The sequence below is a fragment of the Ptychodera flava genome, chromosome 6 (genome assembly GCF_041260155.1).
Source record: "Ptychodera flava strain L36383 chromosome 6, AS_Pfla_20210202, whole genome shotgun sequence".
Classification (NCBI taxonomy): domain Eukaryota; kingdom Metazoa; phylum Hemichordata; class Enteropneusta; family Ptychoderidae; genus Ptychodera; species Ptychodera flava.
In genome coordinates, this window is record NC_091933.1 from 30,385,414 (window position 1) to 30,412,882 (window position 27,469).

The 27,469-nt window shown below is 38.7% G+C and overlaps 1 protein-coding gene across 3 annotated transcripts in view; it reads right to left on the reverse strand.

Annotated features, from left to right (window-relative positions):
• The window catches only part of LOC139135450 (tyrosine-protein kinase abl-1-like), a 160,265-nt gene that overhangs the window by 82,744 nt on the left and 50,052 nt on the right, over window positions 1-27,469 (reverse strand). The window contains exon 1 of one of the 3 annotated variants that reach the window (XM_070702837.1): window positions 6,351-6,469. The exons of the other annotated variants lie outside the window; for them this stretch is intronic. The gene's annotated coding sequence lies outside the window, so the exon portion shown is untranslated. Of the gene's footprint in view, window positions 1-6,350; window positions 6,470-27,469 lie in introns of those variants that run through there. 3 annotated transcript variants of the gene reach the window in all.

Consider the following 27,469-nt stretch of genomic DNA (forward strand, 5'->3'; position numbering starts at 1 on the left):
GCAAACTTTGAAAAGAGCACGGCTTCAGTGTTGAAATAGCCTTGTTATTCGTTTTTGTGTCAACAAAATAAAAATGTTACTGCAGATAAGAAAATGTTCAAAACGTTGTACCAGGGCACACGAAGCTTAAAAGAAAACTTGAAACGGTCATTTTGGCTCTGAGGGACAGCCTGTCGTGTCAATCACGTCAGGTTTTTCTTCATCCAGCGACAGAATATCAATTTCAGTTAACTACAGCCTGACTGCATTCACCTATCACACAGGTTTTTGTGAAATATATTGATCACGGAAATGTATGGTATCTTATCCTAACAAGCGATCTAGAGGCTAAAATGCAAAAGAAATGAAACCTCCAGTGAAACAACGGGACATGCCACTGTGATAAATGTCAACTAAGCCGGTATTCGTAATTTCAAAATATTTGCTCCTAAATTCACACTATAAGGGGCAAATAGGGATAAAATGTCCAAATGGACCGGTTTATTGTAACAATTGTTAAATCAACGGCAGGAAATACGTTTTAAGAAGAGCTTTTAGCCTCGAAAAATCAATAATCGAAGAAATCTTAAGAAATCTGAATGAGATCATTATAGTGGTGGTAAAAGGCAAAATGTCTGAAGATTTCAACCCTTTGCCTATCAGGAAAGAAGTGTTGATGGTCAACCGTGCGTTCGAAAGTCTGTACAGTACAGTTAAACAACTAGAACGGTGATGACTAGCGCCGGAGAAATAAAACGGTTTCGGTAAAATGTTCCCTTCCCCCATGTATGGCATTGAGTGTATAGCGTATATAGAAACAAGCCATTGTCATTTGCAGAGTCCAATGTGAGAATTAGTCGCTAGTATTTGGCATGAAACTGCAGTCAATACGTTTGTATAAATGGAGTTCCAGATCATGAAGGAAGATCTTAAGGGGGCCTGGTTCTTACTGTTTTTCAAGGGCATTTTCAGGAGTAAATTTGTATTCAAAATTGTGCTCATACCGTACTGCTTGATCTTGTTAGATTTGTTGTTTCGTTTGGGCCAAGTTACAGCAATGTGTATGAATATGAACAAGGTTATCACCATAAAGTCGACTGCGATTACCAAGGTCATGAAGCTTGTGTGATCATATTCCTATCAATAAACAATTTCAGATGTACAAAGTGAAATTTTTAAAATGAGGTTGTGACATGAACAGCAAAGATCATGACACCTGCATGGGTGATCATGACCATATTTTATTGTATCTCCAAACAAAGTGATGTACATGTGTGATTATATAAGGTTTGCACGAAATCGTTTCGCCCATGCTTGGGTAATAATTTTAGGTGTAAAAAGGTTCCTATCAAACAAAATGACTCGATGCTGTACATCATATCATACCAGAAGTACATTATGATTGTTCTTGCATCAGTGTCGTAAAATTTGGTTCAGGGAAGTCTGGCCTAGCCTCTCGACATGAACGACACGGCAAAACATGTCCGTCACATTTATATTGATATTTATACTTATATTGAGAAATGTATGTTCGTCATAATCAATACATCGCGTCGGTGCAATTTGTGTTCGAATTTGGTCGGAGCATATTTACATGACGGTAATGGCACCAGGCATGAAACATGGTAACGAAGTGGTTGCCTGGCAACCACATTGATCCGTACCAAAAAAAAAAATTGCATGCAAAATAAATTTACGCCACGTGTGTGTATTGGCCTTGCGACAAGTCTGCACAAATTAAGTTCGGAATGTCCGAGGAAAAGCTTAAGACATGAACAACTTGACAGTTGTTGTCTGGTAGCCCATTTGACCTGTGTGAAATTCAATGTCTGTTGTCCCTGTTCCAACTTTCAATAAATACAGTTGCGGCATGTCTGAGTGATGATTCCTGATATTAAATACCATTACAAAATGGTCACCAGTTGCGACATTGGATGTCATCACAACACAATTTGACTGGCATCTGCGCATGCCAGATACAATTTAATTTCTTCGTGGTTTAAAGGTGTATGTGAAACATTTATCACCAAAGTGGCAAACACGACGACCATATTGGATTACTATGAAATCGGTGTCGTTCAGACTTCCATCACCGATCAATAAATCGTGTAAACGGGTAAGACTACATATATGGGCATTGCGATTAACCTGTTGCGATTAACCCGATTAGCCCTTATCGATGGAGCTCGAGCATGCGAGGGCCTGTACGACCGAGGTTTGCAAAACCCGTATCAGGACCGTAAGGGTTTTACTAATATCATATACCTTATGGAATAATAAATATGTAGTTAAGGTAATATATGAAAGATTGGGAGATAAAAAAGGTGTGATATCAAAAACAATGATCGACGTTTGTATCAATCTGCAGAAAAGCGATGGTTGAATTCCGTTGCGGATTGACATACATAATGACGTCATTTGTTTACCTGTAGAACTCGCAAAGCAACGTACGTGTACCAACGGAGAATAATGTGCAGGGGCGTGATACAGCAAATTATTGCACAAATGTGATGGCGTTTTTCCGAAAGTGTTACACAAAAATGTGGCTCGAGGTACATGGTACTGGGGCTTATGCACTGCAAGATTTTGCGCGTTTGCTCAGAGCCCTATAGCTCAGGTTGAGAACGCCCTGTTTCTGTATCAGGTTCCGTATGCAGGAAGCTTGCCTTTATCAGTTGTCACGGTGACAAATGATTGTTATCGAGCTACAGCAGAACGATTTCATCTGAAGGACATAGTTCCTGATGTGATATCTCCAAGAAGTGTGTTATCTCACATTAGCTTTAATGACCTTGGTCATACTCCTACGATATGAGAGCATCGAAGATTTCCTCCAGGCGATGTTTGCGCCGTCCCTGAAACTTCTAAAGCCGTAAATAACGATTATAAACCTAGACTTTCGGAAAACTGTCCAACTTGAAAATGATGGGACAATCTTGTGAAACGTCTTATATAAATATAAGCGGTGACAGGGTCATTTAAATGACACTTAAAAGTTTACATTATCGGCGATAATTATTACTATTTCTATCTCATAGAGACAGCATTTCACATACTTTGCGTATTTTACCTGGTGTAGAGGAAACCAGATGACATCATCTCCTACCTCGTCTTTTCTAAGTTCATGTTTTCGAAATCGATTTTGCATGCTTTAGACACATCGAGTCCTTAAAGGGCGTTTATGCGGTATGTGAGATTCTGCTCGAAACCCTGTGGCTTCATCCGATGACCTCATCTCCAGCTTTGTCTTTTCTAAAATAGTTTTTCTGGAAATCGATGTTGCACGCTTTAGACACATCGAGTCCATTAAGGGCCTATTTTCATCCGGTATGTGAGACTGCAGCTCGAAACCCTGTGGCTTTACCAAAATTATCACCTAAATGACAGCACAATGCTATTCCGATGGAAACGTTAAAAGTCAAACACGCGCCATGAAGATTAATATCCTTCCATCTTGCTTTAACATGGACATTACTCACACTATTCTATCAAAGTGAACCCACATGGATGTATCCTGTAGACACGTTTCTCAGATTTCTCATTTTTGGACCTGATAACGCTTCATATTTAATTTTGCTTACGACATAAGCCCTTGATAATTTTACCCTGCAGCTCACACAAAATTGGAAAAAAAAGTTCGTCGTCATCGCTATAACAACGAAGTCACGATTGTGTAACAGATAATCCCCAGGGACCGATCATACTCAGACTTCAAGGTGATAAATCCGGACAAATTGTCAGATTTATGGTAACTTTATACCGTTCTGAATGTTAATTGTTCGATGCAGATATGTTACGTAGCGGTCCTGTGTGGTCAGATGGCATATTACCCGTGCCACTTTGATGAATGTGTAAGAAATGAGGTAATCCTGTGAAAAACGGTGACATTAAAGAATAGTTCGATCGCTCACTCGAAGAAAATGACTCCTGTTTACATTCACAAAAGTGCATTCGATAATAGAAGGTCAATGAACTGTACGACACCGTGCAGGATGACGAAATATTCGATGGTTCATGGCTTGTGTAGATTTACCTGTGTCTGTCTGTCTGTCTATCTGTCTGTCTGTCTGTTTGTTTGTCTGTCTGTCTTTCTGTGTAATGTGAAGTAGTCATACGTATGTATGTATGTGTGTATGAGTGTATGTCTGTCTGTCTGTCTGTCTGTCTGTCTGTCTGTCTGTCTGTCTGTCTGTCTGTCTGTCTGTCTGTCTGTCTGTCTGTATGTATGTATGTATGTATGTATGTATGTATGTATGTATGTATACTATGTATGTATGTATGTATGTATGTATGTATGTATGTATGTATGTATGTATGTATGTATGTATGTATGTCTGTCTGTCTGTCTCTGTCTGTCTCTGTCTGTCTGTATGTATGTATGTATGTATGTATGTATGTATGTATGTATGTATGTATGTATGTATGTATGTATGTATGTATGTATGTATGTATGTATGTATGTATGTATCAACTTGCTACCCCACCGATGATATAAATTGTAATTATAGTCAGACATAATATACATAATATCACATTAAAATTTTCTTCTGAAAAAATCGTCACACAAGCAAGGCTCGGTGAATTATGAGATTATCGTGGGTGGTGAATAATTTGCTTCAAGATTCCGTATTTATCACCGTGAAGAGATAACACTAGCGATACGCACGACTAGAGTCGGCAGCCTTCAAGTTGATCTCCCAGAGACATGGTAATCGGGGCGTGCATCCTGATGACGATATGCACTTACAAGCGTCTGCAAAAAGCAAAACAGCCTTAGAAAATGTTGTGACTGCGCAAAAACTTTGAACAACGAGAAAAATCTGATGACTTGGGGACACACTCAACGATGGGATAGGTGAAAGGACAAAAATAACGCTGTAAAAAACAACATAAAACTGTCTTCAATATTTTCCAACAATATACAAATGCAGAAACAATATTTTTCTCGTGCTTCTATAAATATGGAACAACATTAGACGGGCCTTAAAACCTTTGGAGGCAAAAATAAAAATAAAAAAATATTTGCAGAGTAAAAATGCTCATTTTTTGGTTATGTTGATTTTTAATTAAAAAAGACTCATATGGAATTCGGCCAAAATCAATTTTGAGAATATACATAAGAATATGCAACAGATGATAAAAGTAATTTGTCAAATTGTTGAACGCGAAAAAATAAATTCTCCTTATTCCTGAGACCTGATGGTCCATTCCCGACAGTAGGAATATAACCTAAAGATCATATTTTTGAATTAAAAACGGTCGATCCTTCCACTACACATGCATGAACACGAAATAAGCTTGAATGTAACTTTGGACAATCTGCCGTATTGAATTAAGGGCGTGACTGATAACCAGTCCAGTCCGCGAGTAGACAATAACCAGAAAGTTAGTGATTCTCACGGTGACGCTGGCACTCGTGACTCCGCGTACTTACACCTCTTAAAACGCATTTGAGTAAAAATCCAATATGCTCTTGTAATTACATCAACGGCGTGACACGGCTTCTGACAGTTTAATATGTACACTAGCGGTAAATATGAGCTAATTTTCTCTTCACGGGCCGATTTATTCGATCAGTTTGATCCCGTGTTGAGGCAAATTGTTCGTCATAGATACAGATGCTGTGAATCGTCAATTCTCAACCAGCGTCTAAATGAAATGTTCAGCCCACCGCGAGACTTCCTTTCACTGATTTGACTACTTAGCGCTCCGTGTTTCTCCGATGTCACTTCTAGTTTTGTTGATTTTTGTTTGCGTAGCCGCTGACTCTGACCGAAGAAACTAAGCCAGCGATTGAGAGAGCCTGACAAACAGCCTTATTATATGAACGGCAAGACTTGTGACACTTATTTTTTGCGATTGAAACCGACAGTCATACACGATTGGCAATCAAAAGGACAGTCCAATGGTGACGATTGCGTCCTTTCTACCGTAACCTGGCACCATCTTAAGGAACCATAGCTATATGACTTTTGATAATATTTTCATCGTATCGAAGTATACAGATGTCCTCGTGGGAAATTACAGAGCTCGATTCTAAACGAGAGCGTTATAAATAATAACACAAATTAGTTATATATATATATATATATATATATATATATATATATATATTAGAACGAATTACCTCAAGTACAATGTAATGCAAAGGATGCATGAAACGTAAGGAACAGATATCATTACGTATATATAATTATATATATATATATATATATATATATATATATATATATATATATATATATATATATATATATATGTGTGTATATATATATGTATGATATATATAGGCCTATATATATATATATATATATATATATATATATAGATATATATATATTGGTTTTTTAAACAGGGACTGTAATTTTTACCTACGAGTATCACAGAGAGCGCTTATAAACCTTCCTTGTTGCGACTGTCTTGTGATATATCTTTTGTTGTACTGATACTACAACAGTGTTGTTGGCGTGTAATCCCTTTTGTAATTTCGCTGCAACATAAAAATAAACCGCAATGCTAATAATTATGATATGAGTCAACGCAATTCTGTAAATAGCATCGGATACGTTGTGATTATTATCAACATACACCCTGTAAAAGAGCTTGCATTTAATGTTCAGACACTTATGACGTCACAACTTTCATATTCACACCGAGATGCATTGTAGACTTATTGAAAAATCAGCGGAACGGCATGAATACAAGCAAAACATCTAGCGATAATCTCAAATGACGATGACCTCCATACTGCCGGTTATTCACCCATGCTTGACCAGAGACCTTGCATCTTCGCGAGATGATAGCGGCTGTGTCTTTGAATCATTTGAAATCGTCACACCACCGAGAAGCTGATCGTGTGACGATCAAGTGACGTGACAAAGTACCTCAGATACATGTATTCATATTGAGGATTAAAGTGGGTTTGGACGGTGCGAATCGGTGCGAACTTCGGCTGTGACATTGCAACATATTTTAGTCAGACATAAACGGTATCTACGTTTGTAAGAGCTTGGATTTAAAATTCGTCAGACATTTGCATCTAGTGTGATTTCGCTGTGGTCAAAAGTTGCCGTTAGGCTGACTCTCAATAAAAAGCACAAATGGCTTTCCGTATATAAAGAAAACAATTGTGACATGCGCAACTGGCGACATACGCCTTTAACATCGAGAATTATCAGAAATGGATTTGCTGTGGGTATATCAAGTGTACGTGCTTCTGAGATACCAGTATACAATATGTAGACTGTTGCTCAGATGGACAGGATATTATCGGGGATCCGCCTCCGTCAAAAATTATGGACATTGAAATGTTGCCGGATACATTGTGAGATAAAATGGTCATTTAAATGTGCCAAGTTAAATTCGCTCTTATCATAAAAGATGTGGTCATCAGAACTGCATTAGCCTTGCACCAGCATGGTATATATAGATACTAACGTTTGTAGGGCCAAGATGACACCACACTCGTTTCAAAAATTGCCTAATTTGTCGAACCATTGAATACTGAATTATAGGTATTAGCAAAAAAACAACACCTATCTATACACACTAACGTAATTGGTTCTGGGTACATGATGTATATGCTTTCTTCAGGCATCTGTGCGAGTCATGGCCTCCGGCGGCGCAGAGTTTGAATCTTAAGCTTTAGGATTTGAAATTTTAGAAACAGACAGCCAGAGAAACGGGCAGATAGTAGTATGTCATACATACTTTTTTCGCGAATAGAAGCCAGGTAATTACACTCTAGAGGCGATATTGTGAAATTGTTAAGCGGATGATTGGGAGTCTTGAATTGAAGAACTAGAAGACAGCGTCTAATCTTTCCGCGAATGAGGTATACAATTATAAGCTCCGATGAACGGATTACGGGATTAATATACCAACACGCATTGGAAAGATGAGGTGTTGTCGATCAGAAAATGAGTACCAGGGACTACCGATTTGGCGGTTTTATGGGCAGTTGGGCGACTGGAATATTTTATTTTGTTGGCCATTGCGACGCCGCAATTCCAAGTATTGGAAATAGATACTTTTTTACATGTACGTGTTGATAGATGGCCAAACATATGAAATCTATGGTCGAATGATGACATCAGAATGATAGAAAATCCATAGATTTTTAAAGCTTGCTGCATTTATGTAATTAATTATTAATACATCATAGATTAAAATTCCTGACCCATGATGAAAACGAAGATAAACGCCAGAGTTGAAGTATTTCATGACCTTCTGTACGATGACAGTTCTTCGTGCATCGGACTGGTTTCATTGGGAAGTACAGTGCGGAGCAGTTCTTTCTATACGGTTCCTGGGACTTGTAGCTAAAAATACGTATTGATTGAGCCGACCAATGTTCAGGGTCAGCAACTTGTTGCTGATATCATGTGATGTTGTCTTCATGTTTCCCATCAAGCAAAAACACATTTTATAAACCCTAGAATAGCAAGCCGGTGACCCAAATACGGAAGGTCTGGGTCATGATGTCTCTCAAAGATAGATCTTCAAATGGAAGAGCGAGAAGGGTGTAGTTCACTGCCATTGGTCGACATTTCTCATTGGGAACCATGGCTGCACACAGACATGAAACGGGCGGGCGCGTATTCCAAAGGCGAAGGTGGTAGTTTAATTAGATGAGTTGAATAGACAGTAAGCGATGTTAAACAGAGTAAAAGACACTCCAGCGAGGAGGAATGTCTAAAAGTCCATACGTAATATAAATTTAACTCCGAATCAAATTACTCACACAAGAGTCCACGCTTAAGTGGAACGTTCTCACCAGAAATATTTAGAATATTCACAATGGCACGTTTAATAACTTTATGATGGATTGCGACATGTTGTAACCCTTGATAACAGTATCTTTACACTGAGTCGATGTCTTATATCGGTTTCAGTGCAGTGTTCACATGATGAAAAAAAATTACACAGTCTGATTGCTCTTTTACGATTTGTTGATTCATGGCAATTGTCTATCGAATATTTATGAAAATATTGTAAAATATTCAACGTAATATAATTATACGGCTTTATAAAAGAAATTTATTGGAGTGATTTAATTTTAAAATTGGAAACCGTCTGTCATTATGACCATTGGATTGAAAGTTAATAGCGCAGACTAAGTTGCAAGGGAATACTGAGTGTGTGTTTCTCCAGTAATACTCCTCTGCGGCCAAAACTTCATGGCAATTCTCAAGGACACAAGATATAAATCAAATGGCTTTCTTTTTGTATTGATGTTTTGTCGGTGGTATAAATAGACCGCTTATATGAAAGACCCGAAAGAGTTGGCATAGCTCTCTAAAATACCCTTGTCAAAATATAATTTTTACATAATCGTGTAATGCTACGCAACACTAGACAGGACGCTCACATGCCGTATAGATACTTGAGCTCTATTGCCTTAGTAAGGGCGCGAAAAGAAAATAATTTTCTGTTCTCACAAAATGCGATGTACATTGGTGTATGTAAGTCTTCTTTTTTGTCCCAACAAAATTCATATCTGGGGCATTATGGTTAAAGGTAACACACTAGTCTTTAAGCATCAGGTGAACCGCTGATTAAAATAGGAGCGCGAGATATCAAGAAATGACAAAATGAAACGTATTTTCTGAAAACGTCCTGTCCACTTAAAACTTGTAAGAATTACGTGAATTCAGTACACATTGTGAAAATAGTCTTTCTATGAATCATAAAAGCTTTGAGCGGTATCGCTGGCACGAAGTGTACTTGTACTATGATGAAATTTGCCAATTTTGGTGTTGTTTTGAAAAGGGGATTATTTTGCGCAAATGTCTAACACCACTCGACTTTTTTGCCGATTGTAAAGTTTTGTGAATGGTCATCGCCAATCAACACAGCAGCGCACCATGGTTACGGTTGTAACTCACATCTTGCACACGATCCATGCTCAACGGAAGAACAGTCTATCAAGGCCCTTTAACGTACGTGTTGCCGGTTTCTGCGACACAGTGTTTCACATCCATTCGGCTTTATCATATGGGAAGCCTTTGTAGGGAATTTGCGAAAAATCAGTCAAATTTCGTAACACGCAATGTTAATCAAAACAGAACAAGGAAACGGTGAATTGATGGAATTCATAAGGACGCGTGAAAGTTGGAATGTCACGTGCGCTTTGCCCAGTTTGAGTCCCGGAATTTAACCTGGCAATAGTTATCAGTGCGTTGGCGGTACGTTTCACTCGCACTGGCGAATTATGGATGCGATTAACTTTTATGACTTATGAAAATATCAATTATGTAAAAATCACCCTTATCATCGAGAATATTTGCTATCTCCACGGTTGCGTGCTCGATCAACCAGCTTGGCAAGGCTGTAATGCCATCTGATTATGAAGAAAAATAGTTAAAACTAAGGGAAGGTGACCATCTCCTTCACGCCATCTATTTTCTGCCTATTTCTCATCTATGAAATCCATGACCCAGATATTTACAATGCATTTGCAGTAATCAACATAGCCATCACCATATATTCATCGTTTAAATCTGTCTTGCCTTCTCCCTCTTTCTGCTTGCGTCATCAAAAAGTACTATACCGATTAGAGCAAGAAATCTGACCGTGCTCAGCTAGCAATTGCAGTGGGGCGTCCGGAAATTTAAATCCAAGCGTGACGGTTACGTCATTAATTATGCTGATGCCATAGCTTTGCAGTCTATTGCAGTGCGAACAAATCAGTAAAAGGAAAGATGCTTCTGAGTAATGCAGGAACGAGCAAAATCATTTTAAGTAGCTTCTCTTGGAGGTGCTATGATGTCAGTATAGTTACTGAAGTTATACCACGCTTTGCTATGTGACCATTTCTTATTGTCGTGCCTCTAATCCTGTAAACCCACCGCCGTCCCATTGTTCCCATGCAAAATAATTAAGTAAACCACCACACTATTATCCATACACAAAATAATATCATATAGGGCTCAGCCCTTGGTGTCGCGCCAGGGGTTAAGATTAGAAATTTTATTTTTACTGATTCATGATTAGTAATAGTAAAGGATAAAATAGAATGAATTGTTACTTGCTGTATACGTTTGTACAACCACTATGCCCAGTTTACCCTCTGATGAAAACAGTTCAAACAAGTACACGACGTTAGTCCCTGCAGGTATAGATTTTCTGTTTAATGTATAAAACTTTTGGACATAATTGGCAAATTTTACCATGATAACAACCTATAGGGACGTATTGTGCCATTATTATCATAGCAATTGTAACTGCACCGTCCAACTTCCATTTGCAAGATATAAACTAGCCTTTCGTCTAAACACTGTTAATTTTTGCATCTAGTCATTGACACAGGAGCGGGTTTCTAAAATTCAATCCCAGCATTCTTTGTGTACGTCCTCGTTCATATGCAGACAGTTTTCTCTCTTTTTGTGTTTTTTTGGGCGTGATAGTAACGATATTTTGTATCAGTGATGAGGAGGATGATAATACTTACTGGTTAATAAAAGATATATTTTATTAATGGCATATAATAAAATAATACTTTGCACGTTTCGTAATTGTTTATTTACGAGCACTCCAAAAACATGGCGGTGCCGATGAATTTAGTCGGGTAGACTTCCAGTTACTCGCATAGTTATTATGAACCTGCGCATGCGTAGTCTGTAAGCCGCGGGCGCGACTATTAACCCTAACACTTTTAATTTATAACTACATCAAAAATGACCTGAGAGCGAGCGCAGCACGAGTTAATGACGTTAAGGTTATAATTTTCATAATAGCATGCCAATCACCATGTTCGCTGCATAGTAGAGGAAGAAGAGCTGCCAAATATTTTTTTAAATAACAATAGATTTTAACTGTAAACTGTCAAACAATCAAGTTGATAAACGAAAATAAATTGTTACGTGCAGAGAAAACGAACAAAAGGGTGAACTCAGCAGTTAACGTTTAAACAAAATTTATTACAAAAATAAAACTAATTGCTAAGTCAGGGATAGAGTACAAGCTCTAAAAGTGTACAGACTACTTATCTCAGCTGGACGGCAAAGCTCCAGTCTCAGAGTTGTAACAGTCCAGTCGAATGAATGAACAGTCCTTTGGCTTGCAGGCTTGAAGCTGCACAAAGTCCACAGTATAAATCCAGCGTTGACAGTGAAGGTCTTGAAAAGTCTTGAGAATGACTACTGCTGGAGTTTAGTAACACACAAGAGACACGATCCCAAAAGTCTGACTGGAAGCTGTGCACGTCCCTTTTATAAAGGCATGTAAGAACAATCTAGAACTTTTATTGACATGCTAATTACTGTTCTAAAATTATCTCCCTTACACAACTAATCAACTTTCCAGAACATTCCAAACATGACTAATTGAATTCAAGGTTGTGAGGTCATTGAGGGTAGTGACCTTGGGAATGTTCTAGACTAATTGAACTCAGGTCATGATGAGTGTGGGGGAAATGACCTACATAACACACCCCCTCTTCAAAAAAAGAAAATTTTTCAAAGAAAAATCTTTCTTTTACAAATGTAATCTTGAAAAGGATTTAAGTACTCAAATTTTGTTTTACTCTAAAGTAAAATTTCTTGAAAGTGAACAACAATAAACTCTAAATACGAGAGAGACAGTCTGCAATTAAATTGTCTCTGCCTTTGATATGTCTAATGTCAAGATTAAACTCCTGTAACATTAAACTCCATCTTAGCAATCTCTGATTTTTGCCTTTAAATTTCTGCAGAAAAACAAGAGGGTTGTGATCAATATAAACCACTATTGGCCGATTTGAAGAAGTAACATAAACTTCAAAATGCTGTAAAGCTAATATCAAAGATAAACACTCTTTTTCAATTGTAGAGTAGTTTCTCTGGGATTTGTTAAATTTGCGTGAAAAGTAGCAAACAGGATGATCTATCCCATGACTATCCTCTTGCAATTTGGTATTGGAAAACTTGAAATGGCACTGAACTTGGCATAAAGTATGCATGGCAAAGTCCGGTTATTTTTATTGAGTTCGATAAAGTCATTGTTCGGCAAATACTTGGCTTCCTCTTGGAGATATTCCGCTTTCGCAGGATTCAGTCTGTCTGGATGTTGTTCCACTGGATTACTGTCGCAGACATCTTCGTGGTGGTAGATGACGTTTGTCCTCGTTGGAACATCTTGAAACAGGTGTTTATATTCGTGGAGCAGTTCTTTCACCTGTTGTTGTTGTTCTGGCTGGAGGTGTGCCAACTTTGTAGACTCCAGCTTCTCCAGGATTTCTGAGTTCTGAAGCTTGACCGAGCCCAGCTTTGAGTTTAGAGTATTTTCACTCAAGTCAGTTTCAGTATCACTATCTTCATAATGGCCAGAACTGACGGTACTGACAGGCTGAGTTATAGTAGGATTTCCCTATCCAAATATGGCTTAAGCATATTTATGTGACATAGCTGCTTTTGTTTTCGCCTGTCAGGTGTTATTATGATGTAATTTAAATCACTCAATTTCTTATCGATTAGATATGGCCCAAAGTAACGAGCATGGAGTGGTTTGCCAGGAATTGGAAGTAGAACAAGAACTTTTTGACCTGGTTCAAACTTCCGTTTTGAGGTGTTTTTATCGTATTTGGTTTTCATTGACTGCTGAGATGACTCAAGATTTTCTCTGGCTAATTCACATGCTTTAGAGAGTTTTGTACGAAAATCTGACACATATTGCAAAATATTCAGACAATCATCATCGTCTGATAGGAATTTCTCTTTAACGAGCTTAAGTGGGCCACGGACTGTATGTCCAAATACAAGCTCAAATGGGCTAAAACCAAGAGACTCTTGAATTGACTCTCTAACAGCAAAGAGCAGAAAATGAATTCCTTCATCCCACTGCTTCTCTGTGTCAAAACAGTAGGTCCTAATCATGTTTTTCAAAGTTTGATGAAATCGCTCAAGAGCACCCTGACTTTCTGGATGATAGGCGGATGACCTATACTGTTTAATGCCTAGCTGATCCATTACTTGTTGAAAAATACCAGACATAAAGTTGGAGCCTTGATCGGACTGGACACATTTAGGGAGGCCGAATAAAGTGAAAAATTTGACTAAAGCTCTCACTATAGTCTTTGTCTTTATATTTCTCAGTGGTATGGCTTCTGGGAACCGAGTTGATGTACACATAATTGTCAGCATGTACTCATTTCCTGATCTTGTTTTTGGTAGGGGCCCAACACAGTCTATTAGTATCCTACTAAATGGTTCTTGAAATGCAGGAATTGGCTGTAAAGGGCCTTTGGAATGGTCTGATTTGGCTTTCCTACCATTTGACATGTGTGACAGGTTTTACAGAAATGTGCTACATCCTGCCTGAGATTAGGCCAATAAAAGTGACTGAGAATTTTGTGATAAGTTTTCCTTACTCCCAAATGACCAGCCCAGGGGGTTTCATGGGCTAGGCGCAATATTTCAGCACGATAGGGCTTTGGAACAACAATTTGATGTTTTATAGCCCAATCGTCATCAACCAAGACATCTGGAGGTCTCCATTTACGCATGAGAATACCAGATTTTGTATAATAGGAAACAGAGCTATCTGAAGTTTTACCTTCATCATCTACCCTGTCAAACAAAGACAAAATATCTGGGTCTTTGTGTTGTTCTGCAATGAGATTTGATCTAGAAAATGTCTGACTTTGGTCAGCAGAAGTTTTACTGGAAGTTTCAAATCCACGAGGGATAACGGAATGATCCGTGTCAAACACCTGACTGAGAAAGGTGTCATTTAAGTCAACATCTGTGACATTATTTTTGAGAGTATTTTGATTCTCGGAAGTTTTCTTTGACATGGCTCGAGTAATAGCACATGAAGGAAATAAATCGGGTATCTCTTGTTCAATTGGCTCTGGATCCTGATCTAAACTAGGATTATCAGTCACAAGTGGATTAGTAATGACCTTGTCCCCAGCAAGGTCGTTTCCAAGAAGAAGGTGAATCCCTTCGAAAGGCAAAAAAGGCCTAATACCTAAAGTCACAGGTCCAGAAACAAAGTCCGAAGACAAATAGACATTATGGAGAGGAACAGGAATGTAGTCATTACAATCTACCCCCTTAATAAGAACTTTAGAACCTGAAAATGACTTTTCAGAAAACGGCAGGGTATCTGCCAACAAAAGAGACTGGGAAGCCCCGGTATCTCTTAAAATTTTGACAGGGGTAGCGGAAGAGAAATCACTAGAAAGTGATATAAACCATTATGAATAAATGGCTCGAAAATACCCATAATGCTATCTTGAGAAGAATTGACCTTGACCTCATTAATTGGGGATGAGAGGGGTTTAACCTCAGAAAATGTGTTGCACACATTATTAGACTCTAATTGAGTTGATGAAGAAATAAAGCCGGTTGGCTTAGATCCACTTTGACCACTTTGACCTTCACGTTTTCTTTTCAATTTGAAACACTCTGACATTAAATGGCCGTCTTTCTTGCAATAATTACAAGAAAGTGTACCAAACTGTTTGTCAGAAGGAGATTGAGACTTGGGATCTGATGATGTGGGAGTGTTACTTGAACTCTGTGAACTGTTGTCATTTGATTTTCTACTGTCCTTTGAAAAATTCTTGGATGAAAAGGAGGAGTTAAATTTACCTGCATTGTTTCTGTATGAAAAGGACTGGGATGGTTTGCTGAGAAATGAGATGATTGTGGGTCAATGAATAATCATCGGCCAAACGTGCAGCAACCTCCAATGTATCTGCCTTTTGTTCATTGATAAATGTCTTGATGTCACTCCGGATGCACCTTTTAAATTCCTCAATCAAAACAAGCTGTCGTAATTTGTCATAATTCTGACTGACCTTTTCAGAAGAACACCAACGATCAAACAGTTGTTCTTTTGTTCGAGCAAATTCAACATAAGTTTGATCCTTCACCTTCTCACAATCCCTAAATTTCTGACGGTAAGCTTCAGGCACCAACTCATAGCCCTTGAGAATTAATTCCTTCACAGAATCATAATTTGAAGCCTGCTCTACTGACAACTGAATGTAAATTTCTCTGGCTTTACCCACCAAAGCACTCTGCAAAAGCATAGACCAGGACTCCTTAGGCCAATCCAGACTCTGAGCAATTTTCTCAAAATGGAGGAAATATTTATCAACATCCTTTTCTTGGAAAGGGGGAACTAACCTGAAATGCTTAGTGATGTCAAACTTGTCTGAAGGGAAGAATTTTCCTGACTGTCCAAGCTCTAAACGTCTCATTTCTAACTGTAGTCGATGTTCTTCCAATTCTCTCTCCTTTTCTCTCTGTCTTTCTTCCATTTGTAATTCTTTCTCTCTCATTTGTAATTCTAGTTTCTTGATCTCCAAATTTGTCTGCATTTCTAATTCTAATTTTCTGAGTTCAGAGGTAGACTCGGGCTCATAATCTTTCAGGGTGGATTCCTCAAATTGGCCTAAATCAACTAGATGTTTGGCAATACGGTACTGTATTTCCCTCTTGCGCATAGATCTTTTGACTTCTACTTTAAGGAAATTGGCCAGTGTTATGAGGTTGTCTTTTCTGAGGGAATTAAATGTGTCCTGATCAAGGTCATCCATAAATTCGTCTGGTTTAAATTCCGCCATGATTAAATTTCGCTGAGTTCACAGTATACAGTAGTTTTGAAAAGGCTGTCAAAATGTTGTCAAACGGCTCAAAATATTCGTCTCCCGGACGAGCCCCCAATTTGTTACGTGCAGAGAAAACGAACAAAAGGGTGAACTCAGCAGTTAACGTTTAAACAAAATTTATTACAAAAATAAAACTAATTGCTAAGTCAGGGATAGAGTACAAGCTCTAAAAGTGTACAGACTACTTATCTCAGCTGGGACGGCAAAGCTCCAGTCTCAGAGTTGTAACAGTCAGTCGAATGAATGAACAGTCCTTTGGCTTGCAGGCTTGAAGCTGCACAAAGTCCACAGTATAAATCCAGCGTTGACAGTGAAGGTCTTGAAAAGTCTTGAGAATGACTACTGCTGGAGTTTAGTAACACACAAGAGACACGATCCCAAAAGTCTGACTGGAAGCTGTGCACGTCCCTTTTATAAAGGCATGTAAGAACAATCTAGAACTTTTATTGACATGCTAATTACTGTTCTAAAATTATCTCCCTTACACAACTAATCAACTTTCCAGAACATTCCAAACATGACTAATTGAATTCAAGGTTGTGAGGTCATTGAGGGTAGTGACCTTGGAATGTTCTAGACTAATTGAACTCAGGTCATGATGAGTGTGGGGAAATGACCTACATAATAAATTATAACGGGCAAATTACATGGTTATTATAGATCAGGCTAGAACTTTGTAAGAGTGGCTTTGACCTAAGGGATACTGAACAAATATTACGACCGTTGGTGGCGCTCTGCAGACGATTTTGAATTCTCGCGTGAGTTGGCAGTCTGTATTGCATCAACTTATGTAAGTTTCAAGAGAGTTGGCTTGTTTAAAAATGGCGGCGAACAGTGATTACGGAGTCGGATCTTTAAAAGTGATCGAAAATAATCATTTCGAACCAAATTTCATACTGTTTTTGGAACAGAGACCTTCCCCTGTCAGAAAAGTCCATTTTTATGAAGGAATTGAGGTAAAAGACATCTTTTATTTCACACAATCCGTGAAAAAGTAGTCAAAATGGCCGCCACCATACAAAGACCGGAAGTGCGCTCTGTTCAAACTGGTTTGTGTATAGAAATTCCATTCCATTCCAATTACACGTAATACGTTATCTAAAGTTCTCACTTCGCGAGTGGTCTTCGGTGGCTGTCGCTGCGCTCGCTATGAATACCAATAGCAGTGGGCGGTTTACTAATCTGTACATGAATAAATTGTATATCACAATAGTTCTCAGAGTCGCACTTAAATAATTTTATGCAAATTGCTCCTTTACATATAAAATTAACATGTTTACGGTCCTGTTTGATGAAACATGCTCTACGAAAATGAAAATACAATCACATGTAGATTCGTGATCGTCTTTCGAAACCGATCCACTTGGTCAAACAGCACAACCAAAACAATACTCACTTACCTCAATACCTGCAGCAGTAAGAGTGGGCACGAATGTACATGTTTCACTATTTTCACTCCCGAATGAGATATACGTTGAATTTTGTCGCGATACACCGAATACCATGGTGATAGCAATATTGGTTAATTTTGTAGTATTTCTTGGTACGTGCAAACTTTTAATTACAGGTATTTTTCTGTGCTCACTGGTCCGTTAAAACCTGGCCGTTCCTGTGCTTCTGTAAGTTTAAAATCTTCCTGCAATTCTTGTTCTGTGGAAACAGTGTCGAACCGGCAAATGTTAAATAGGGCAACACACCACACAGCTTCACTGTCACATTCACCTTCAAAAATGCCAGAGCAGAGGATCATGTCCATCGGTTTCACGACAGCTTTTATCCAAATCAAAGGGAGGATTATCCACGTGTGCTGATAATAAAACCAGGTGTGAATGTTTTAACAGAGCAATCCAAACTGAAGCTTTGCTTATGATGTAGATGTTTTACCCTCGAGCCTGCATATGTTCATGTGTTTATTAATATTGATCGTCGTTTACAATGTTTCCATTTACTGGGAATTGTCAGTAAGATCAATATTAAAATTGATGATATTCTTTGTAAAAGTCTGAAATATCATTCGTTTTGGTGGGTTTACAATGGAAACCACACACTACGCCCGGGGCCTCCCGACGTTACAAGCTTCCTGACCGAAAGTGTGAGGTATTCAATGTGATCTCAATGACACTCGTGTGATAATATCCTATTCGAAGCATTGTGTTGGCATTTGAATTCCAGGATGTCCAAGCGATTGGCAACAGGGACTATTCAATTATGACTTTTTGGGTCAGTGTGAAGAGTTAAGCTGACTCCAAATTTAGAATTGACAGAATGCAGAATACATTAAATCATGCATTCTCATGGTTGATGTATTGAAGGTTTCGGATGGATTGGAAATATCGAGATGAACGACGTCATGGACAAGAAATCGGCAAAAATTTGATGGCTTACGAACGTTTTTTGTATGAAGGAATTGGCAGCTGTCTCTACTAAAGAGCGACATAACAGGTGTGTCACGTTGATGCTTCCAGCGTGTTCGCCGTGGAGATTTCAACGATTCTATGGCACGTCATTTTATGAGCATGGTTGTACAGATCATTTCCTTTTCTTTGAATATTTCGTAAAAATTGATAACATCTCTAATTAGCCTGTAATTTTAGTTTCCTGTTTCCGTTGTGGTCTTACGACAGCCATGTCATTGACCTTTGAGGACAATCACCAGAATGGGTCTAACTGATGCAATGTGACTCATCACATGCTCTTAGTTCTTATCTTTACTTGCGACTCTGCCTATCTACATACGTAGCGGTTACGTATTATATGCCATCTACCGAAGGAAACGGAAAATTCCTTCAGGAATGCGGATATGATTCTTGACAAGACGCCTCATTAATCACACCAGCTGTGTTCCGCGGAAAAAAAAGCGTAGTATAATAGTGGAGCAAAAGTATGTCCGGGAATTTTTGTTCCCACGCAGGTTATTTACAAGCATTTGAAGCCTAACATCAAAAGGAGATAACTATCGAAACGTGAGTCTTTTTGTGTTTTTTCCACCACGCTAATTGTCCCAATAGAAGGGCACTCCCGTCAGATAAAGTTTATAATGCAATCTACAGAATCAGGAACAAAATGATCACGAAAATTAATATTTGATCAGTTCACCCAGAGATACATAAGCTTATATGCTTCAACAGCGGATACTTAGAGAAGACAGTTGCATAATGGCTCTTTGTAGACCACACTTAAACATTATACGTAGATACAAAAAAGATAACAATACCAACACGATTTGAACTAATTTGGGATAATTGGATGGTGAATTAATGTCAGTTTAATCTGCAAATATAATCTCCTCTACTTTTCTTTTTAAATTATACACTTGTTTTTATGAGTTATTTGTAATATTGCAACATTCAGCTATAAGACACCTAACATTTTTGAAGACTCTGAAAAATATAAAGATCCAATGATCCCAAATTAGTTCATATCGTGTTTACCATAAAATAGCCATCAAATTTATTCATATATATATATATATATATATATATATATATATATATATATATATATATATATATATATATATAAATCTATGCTGACTATATACATATACATGTATATATATAAATATATATATGATTCAAAATGGATACACACAAGCAGAAAGAAAGTATCATAAAAAATTTTATCATAAAAAATAGAAGTTAAAAAAATGGTCCCCGAAGCACATGAAACCTTAGTTACATGCTTTGAGCATGAATAAATAATAAATGATCGGCAAAAATTCATAGCCATTCAAAGTTACGCAAAGAATGCCCATATATCTGTTCATCCTGCCCATGTTGCTTTGATAAGCATCATCAGTGGGAAGAGGAAGCGGTTGCCAAGGAGGCCGCAGACTATACACCATATAGTTGACAAACTCTGACTGAACACCCACATAGGTCTTTAGCAAGCGAGTATAGTTTTGAATGGCTGTTGCCGGCCTTGTGCTATATCGACAACTTGCAAGGTCAAATCCTGTTCAACCATAAGGTTTGTTGTTGGCGTTGTTGCTGATCTTCTTCTTGTGGGTCTGTCGTTGTCGATGAACTGACTGTCGTAGATGCTAATGACGGCGCCGATCCTTTTCATGGATGGCACTGACGACACAATGAATGACCTTCCTTGCTGCCATCGTGATCGGAAGCCGACAGGAAGGATCAGCAATGAACCGTCGATGCTTGCTTCTTTTTAATGATATTGCGTTTAAATACAGAATCATATTAAAATATCAAAAAATAGCCTTCATCAGGGCTTCGGGATTTTTTGGATGCGCATCCCCCCCCCCCCCCAGGAACGTGACAATTGTGAGGATCGCCGCATGCGTCATGTGAATGTATTCTTTTCTCGAACCGTCTGTCAGATGCATCTGTCTTAGTCGAACTAGGTGTTCACTTTGATATATTTTGGTTTACTGTTTGTTTCATGAAGTAAAGTTTGTCTACTTCGCGATTCTTACGTGTCACAATCTAAAGGGATAGTCTCGCAGAATGTTTATATGTTTACTGTATTGTTATTGTTTACAAATGGAACCTACTTGCCTATAGACAGGATCTCAGCGAGTAACAACGACAACGACAACGCACGCTCGTCGGCCTGTGTTGGCAAGCCTTCTCATTTGGAAATTTCCACGATGTTTGTAAGCGGTAGACTGAAAAATGTTCTTGATACACTAAATAAAAGTACCGAAAAATTGTAACTAAAGTTTCGGTCACTTAGGCTCAGAAGTAGCTATTGACACCTGTTCACGGAGAACGATTACAAATATACCGGGAAAGGTGGCTCATCGAAGCGGATGTGAGATATTGCCGTCAAAGCCTAGAACCGATAAGGAGCGTTTTCCATCATGGCCAGGGGCAAATTTGACAGACTAATACACGTTTCAGGTTCTCGAAAAACAATCTTTTCTCAGGAGTGGTTATCCGATATTTGGCAACCTTGCAGATGACGGAACGTGACTGCCCTTCTCCACAATGCAGTTGACAGATTGTGGACGGTTGATGTTTGATGACACAAATTCGTTCTCGAAAATAGAAGCCTCCGGTCACTTTGTTTCCTTTCAACGGGCAAATTATACCAATGACAGTTTTTCCCTCGGTCAGTCATGTTAATGGTCTTTTAACAGATCTATTCCGGAGACAGTGCACAATCCAATAAGCTTTTGTTTGCGTAATACATGTGCAATTTACTTTTAAAAGGTCATGTCTTCGAGACACGTGAAACCTACTTGCCTAGACAGGAATTCATTTGTATCATTTGTCGTTCTATCATAGAAACTACAACCTTCTCAGACTCGAGAATACCAGCGCTATCGTTAACGCTACAGTGTCTTACTGATAGAGTCTTGAAATAATTGGGCCACCATTTTGCGACAGAGGCGGCTTCCCTAGCTTTCAAGTTAATCCAAGTGCTTTTACTTTAACGAATAGTACATATGTATGTATGTACTATGTATGTATGTATGTATGTATGTATGTATGTATGTATGTATGTATGTATGTATGTATGTATGTATGTATGTATGTATGTATGTATGTATGTATGTATGTATGTGCAAGTTAAAGCCTCTAAACATGTTAAAAAAGATTACGAATGATGAATATTACGCGGGAAGCGAATCAGAGTGACAAAGATTACTGTCTGCTGAAGCAAAATTCTGAAGGAGAGGCTGTAAAAATGCACTACCGGTGTGGCACCTGATCAGAGAGAAAATTGTAACTCGAGACTTAGATGCTAGAATTGCAAAATGGCAATGACAACTTTCAGCTAGTATCTGTGAATTTAGATGGGCGTACAGGTAAGACGAGTTCCACAATCGCTATTGTAGGATAAAATGTTGAATAAGTCATCAAATTCTGAGGTACGGGGTTGTAATATGGTAATCGGGAGTCAACACACTGTTAAGGAAACTCAACGTTGTACAGAACACTAATTCCTTATTTGTGGGACCTAATCATGACAAGGTTTTTGCCATAAAGATTGATAGGAATTTCTGCTTAATCCTGTAATTTTGCAGCGAAATTACTAAAGAGGTTGCGCTATCTCTATACACACCGACGATCCGGTAAGTTGATCAGGTCACGCGACTTTAATCACACTTGATGATACCGAGAGCGGGGAGCAAGCAAGGGTACATGACAGAGAGAGAGAGAGAGAGAGAGAGAGAGAGAGAGAGAGAGAGAGAGAGAGAGAGAGAGAGAGAGAGAGAGAGAGAGAGAGAGAGAGAGAGAGAGAGAGAATCATGTTACAGTTGAAACCGCACAAGAGTCAAGACTGTCAAATTCGATGTAGCCTCAAGCCAACTTCTCAGCGAGACGCCGGATGTCGATCGCTCTACCTCGCAGCAATGTACTGTGGGTGTGTTTATTGAATCAAGGTTTGTCTAGCCGCCATGTGTACCGCAGCTATACTAACAAGAAGCAAAGTGATTCTGCAAAAAAGACAACTTTGTCGGGTTACTCCAAAGCTGTATTAACTGAAATTGTGCGCTCATGTAGAGCGCTGTCATGAGCTTGCAGCTTCCAATTTGGAAAGATAAATGCGACACCCTGTAGTTTTTTTCACCGGCTTTGTACACGTTCAGTTGCATCTCGGATAATAATCCATCGAGTCATTCAATTTTTGGTTTTCAGTCTCTCCTACATAACACAGTTAGAGAGGATATGGTCCATCTGTCATACGATTGAACGCTACAATTCAATTATCGTAGGAGCCGGAGTCAAAATGTTATTAAGCGCGGAGTTGCGTTTGCCTACGTGCAATACAGTAACAACTTACCCTTGCTATGGTTACATCGCGTCGTCAGAGGTCCCAAAATAGGTCACATTATTGTTAAGGATTGCCTGAATATTTTTTCATGTTTATCCGAAATCTCTGGTGACAGGGAGAACATCAAAATATTGAGAACACCAAAAATTTAAACGATATCTCTGCGAACGTTGCCTGAAATAGGTCAGAATGACTATTTGATACAACGCCGAAAATGGATTTTAAAATCATGTTGACTGCAGGAGCCACTAAATTGTATCTACGCTCGCTCAGAGCGATTGTGAGTGAAGAAACGTGAGTTAAAACATACAAACTATCATGTGCCCACCCGGTCAGCCATCAAGACTAAACGACAGACTTGTGAGTCGAGAATGATCGTTCTCTGAATGTCTTCATTATAATTAACCACGAATATATGGCAATCAGTCATTAGCACTGACAACCTAACTATGATGTCTAGAATGTTGGAACTGTTTACCTTACCTTCACATGCATACATACGTACATACATTTACATACATTTATACATACATGGATAGATAGATAGATAGATAGATAGATAGATAGATAGATAGATAGATAGATAGATAGATAGATAGATAGATAGATAGATAGATAGATAGATTCATAGATAGATAGATAGATAGATAGATAGATAGATAGATAGATACATACATACATACATACATACATACATACATACATACATACATACATACATACATACATACATACATACATACATACATACATACATACATACATACATACATACATACATACATACATACATACATACATACATACATACATACATACATACATACATATACGGGGTTTTAAATGACTAAGAAACAAGTTAGGAAAGAGAAATAGATATGTGACACCGAGGTTTCAGTTTTTCCCTTGCAGTTTTCCTCTTAGTTTTTCTTTCTTCCTCTCGACGTTCACTGAATTGCAAAATATTACCACACTCTCAAATGGCGGTTTCTACACCTTTAAGTTTGCGTATCTGCTATAGGTCATGGGATTGCCATCATGGGTGATATTTGAAAAATTGAAACCTATGTAGTCATTACATTTATGCTGACAAAAATGGTAAGAAGATAACTGAATCGCTCGATTGTCACAGTGGCTACTATGGCTACAAACTTCACAATGTTCATAAATGGCCCGAAAACTGGACGCCAGTGCGCATGAGTTGAGCAAATTGAGGGAGCACTCTCAAGTTCAAATCAAAGCATGATTGGGTCATACCCAATGAGAAAAACAAACGCTTCGACCCTTACGGGACAAGCTTGCCTTTCGATCGCACGTCCATGCTATGATATGGTGTGAATTGAGTTGCTAATCAATTGCCTATTTACTAGTTCGGATTGTCTAGATCGCCTAGATAAGTCACGCAGTGTGAACGGTCACGCGTACGCTGTTGTATATTTTGTACAGCAGACAGCGGATAGATAAGATCTCAAACCAGAGGCTAATTTTGCCCGTTTCTGTTTACCTATATTGGGGCATATTGATGTCAAGGGACTGAGTCATATTCCATTTTGGTAGAATGTCAGTCGATTAATCTGAACATGATCTTATCTGTCACTTGTATCGTTCGGCATCTAGAGACACACTGAGAGAGAATTCGAAAAGTCGCAGTGGATCAGTCGAAGTAAAATAAAGATGGACAATGCAATTGCACAATTCTGATATCCAAAAAAATGTAACCCTATTGAATAAATGACTACGATTTCGAACCCCTTGCCTCAAGTATAGCGAGGCTGCGTTTTGCGATCACGTTACGCATCTACCAGTACGTTACCCGAGTTCACATTATCATTTTGTCTTTTTCTGACACAAATCTACCCCAAAAATGAGCGCTCTTGGATCATTCAGTCTGTTTGTGTCCAGAACAAGAATCCAAACTCAAGCGATGCATCGAGTGTAGCGCACCGGTACTGCCCGTTAGAATCAAAGGTATACTATCACCTGTTCCAATTTTGCCATGTTACCATGGAAAGAGAAAATCTAACCAATCACAGATTTTAAACGGGTGGCCGCTTTTTGAAAACAGTGCCCTCACATGGGCATTTTGAATACCAAGGAATACCCCTTTGACCATATATGGGCATAGTTAGATTACAGGCGACTGTACACCTTTAAACTATCAGAGAATACATTCAAGTGAGAACACCGTGCGTGACGTGTAGTCATAGGATACTTCCACGGACAAAAGATTTCTTTGTAAATTAATAATTTTAAATATGCTTTTTACACGTATTTTGAACAAAATCAAATTGTAAAAGGGGAATAATATGATAGCTTGTCGTAACTGACTTCCCAATACATTTTTAAAACTTTACCCTCTTGCTCAATTTCAACTAACCCCGCTTACCCTCTTCATACTAAAAATCTCTCTACTGCACATTTGCATTCAAATACAGCATCACGTTCAATTCATCCCTAAGTAGTTCTAAGACTTGACCATTACAACCGATTCTTATACTCGCTGTCCCCAGCTGAGCAAGAAAATGAAACTTTTCCCTCCCGTTAATTAGGAAAAAATGCCAGTCCGCTGTTTCTCATCTCGCTGACATGGAAATATTTCTTGCCGCCCGCCAAGGAATCGCATATGTACACCATTTTATACAAATACTGTACATGCTGACAGGTATACTTGTATGTTGTTTGAAGATGATGAGTGGCATCATTGCGTTGTCGCTTCGATTTAAAACCGTCACCGTGACCTTTCCATCAGCTAATCCGGGTAGGCGCTAAAGAGCTTTCAGACCGATCTCAACAGTGCACCTCCACCTGTTTTTTTTTTCAAAAGAATTTCTGATAAAAGCGCTCCAAGTAAAGCGCGACTCGTGTCCGTATCCCTTTAAACTCTGCAATTTAAAACGACCCTCTCATGTCTCTGCATATACATGGATCCATAATAAAGGACAAATTGTGTGCGGTTGCATAAATGTCCGCCAACCTTAACAGCACACACTCTGTGACGGCCTCGTTTTAGTTCAACAACCCATCAGTCCAAGTTGTTGAAACGTACAACCTAGAATAGACACAATGGGATCCCTGCGTGTGAATCGAATGCGATGGGAGGGAAAAACATATGTTGTCAATTTCAAAGATGTCGTACACCGGTTGGCATAAATTGATATAGACTTTGCCGATAATTTTCTTTTTTTTCGAATTTTAAAGGTTATTTTGACGTATCTACCTGCAGCTGGAAGACATGATAGCCAGTTATACGCAGAGCATTTGTACAAGGGTCTGCAGAGTTGTTACAGCTGTTGCTCTGGAAGTCCCGATCATAGCATTTAGAGGTTAACTATCACTCTTGTACAAGCCCCGAGAAGGCAGAGAGCTCCATCAATATTGGTTGCACCTGACAAACACACTTAGATTGGGTGTCGTAACGCGGTAATATAGAATTACAAACAAACATCTTTTACCCACTCAAAAAAACATCGACGCGCTGCCAGGTAAATTCCGAGACAATGTCAAACAATTTCGTGACTAACTCGTTTGCAAAGCCCTAAGCAAATTGGAATAGCCACCGATTTCCACGGTTTACTCTCTGAGTATGTGGGGCATCGAGCAGTTGGGCACTTGGGGCATTTTAATGAAAAAATAAGTTACACTGGTCTTTTTGACGGATTCCCATCATCAATAACTCATTTCAATCAACGATAAAAAACCCTAAATGATATGACGGTCCTCTTGTGAGCCACCCTGCATGCTGACCTTTTGCTCCTACGAGAGAGCTAGAGGATTAGTCACTGGCTTCCACAAAACCGCATCCTCCCATTATCGAATACACTTGATACCGAGCGGAAAGATGTTAAATCAAATGACACAGGTGCGTGGTCGATTAGAAAGTCTGTAAATGGAGCTGTTACATCCAATATCTCACTAGACAAAGTAGCAGAATACACAGAGACACCAGTTCGGTAAACAGATAAGCGAGAAAACATGGTGTCACCTCAGAGAAGAAGCACATTGATTTTGGAACTTTGTAAGCCTTGTAACCAGATACATTGCATTGGCCTATCTTCTGAATTCACACTGTTATTTCAAGCGTTATCACTGACTGCTTGACAGTGACAATGTTCCAGACTACGACCTCAAATCGTCACCATTGAGAGG